Genomic DNA, 1,788 nt, shown 5'->3' on the forward strand with positions numbered 1-1,788 from the left:
ATATATATATATATATATATATATATATATATGTTTTTTTTTTTTTATTCTTAAAAGCTTACCCTCACTTTGACAACTTCTTCGTAAATCGAGCTCGGGTTGCGTGAATCTCAACCTGGCACTCGCTCACTCGGCTATTTGTAGTGGTTAATATAAGAATATCGTTTTGATAAAACAAAGTATTATTTTCCCATAATAAGAGAATAAAAAAACATATCATACGAGAGATAGATAATAGATATCGATATTTTTTGTGTGACAAGTTTTTTAAGACATCAATGAAGGTCTTTTATCCTGTGCATTGCCACAAAGACAGAGTAATGCAGGTATGGCCTCTCATAAAAGAATGTTTCTCACATACATAACCGGATACGTACCTCTAATTATCTAGGAGAAAACATGTAACCTCTATCTCACTTATACCATGTTTCTACTAAACCAATATTATTTGTTTTCTCAACAGGAAACTAACAACGTCAATGTGTAGAACACAGTATTATATTTGCATGCTGATGTACTTCATTTTTCTAATAAATATTTCATCTCCTCCTTAAAATCAAAATTAACATTATTTTTCTAATAAATATAGTTATCGATCTCCTCCTTCAAATCAGAAAGAAAAACAAAACTTCATATAAGAATGGTAGGCACCTGTCTTTTGATCTGGCTGACACAACCTTCCTAATATTGTCATCTTGAGTCCACCTCCTCCCCTATATATCTCTTTACATATGAACCTGACATAAGAAGCATCCAGAAGGCAAGCACATTCCCAAATAAAGCATTGACAAGGCTTTCGGTGCTTCTTCTGGAGAGTCCGGTTTTCAGATCAGATCAGCCATGGGAGGAGGCAACGGACAGAAGGCCAAGATGGCTCGTGAGAGGAACTTGGAGAAGCAAAAGGCCACAAAGGGTACCTCTCCTTCCCTATCTCTCTTTTTATACCTCAAAAAACCAAGCTTTCTGATTTTGTTATATCTCTCTCGGATTCTGACCTTCATTTGTGAATTTGGGATTAATGTTCAGGTAGCCAGCTTGAGACTAACAAGAAGGCCATGTCCATCCAGGTAGCCTCTTTGCAAACTCTGCCTTTTTATTTGTCTTGTCATGTTTTTGTCTTGCATGATATGATCTGTAATTGGGTTCCATATTTGATTGAGTACTTGTGCTATATCCAATTATTTGAAACTAGATACTCGAATTGTGCTCTTTCCCTTTGTTTCCTGTTGTTAATGATGCTAATCCATTCTTGTTGATATGTTCTTTCTCTCAAAATAATTTTTTTTATCATCAGTTAACAGAGTTGTTTATGTTTTTTTATCGTTTGTTTCATTTTCTAATTATTTGAACCTGATGTAGAAATTGAGTTTGATATCAGATTCCATGCGCAATTGCTTATTATAGGGATTGTTTTTCCAGCTTAACATATTCTGAGTCTCTTGGTTGTGGAATACTGTCTTTGAACAGACAAGGAGCTAGTCATTTGACTAATTTCTTGTACTTAATCGGTTATTCTTTAGTGAGGTTTGGGAGATTGGTCTTTCCGATTCCCTACCTGACTTGTTTGATGGACAAAGACGAATTGTATATACTATATGCAATGTGTGTGTTACTTGTACGCTAAGTTGCACGGACACGGACACGAACACGGCAAAACTCAAAAACTGAGTTTCCGACACGGCTTGGACACGGCAAACAAAATTATATATTTATGTATTTTTAATAAATAAAAAATATACTAAAATATGAAATAAGTTCATTACATTACCAAATAAAGTTCTAAATTCA

The 1,788-nt window shown here is 34.4% G+C and overlaps 1 pseudogene; it reads left to right on the top strand.

Moving 5' to 3' along the window:
* Nucleotides 1–840: 840 nt before the first annotated feature.
* LOC101312695 overlaps nt 841–1,788 on the top strand; it is a 1,947-nt pseudogene continuing 999 nt past the window's right edge.

This window comes from Fragaria vesca, linkage group LG2, assembly GCF_000184155.1.
Source record: "Fragaria vesca subsp. vesca linkage group LG2, FraVesHawaii_1.0, whole genome shotgun sequence".
In the NCBI taxonomy this organism is placed as follows: domain Eukaryota; kingdom Viridiplantae; phylum Streptophyta; class Magnoliopsida; order Rosales; family Rosaceae; genus Fragaria; species Fragaria vesca.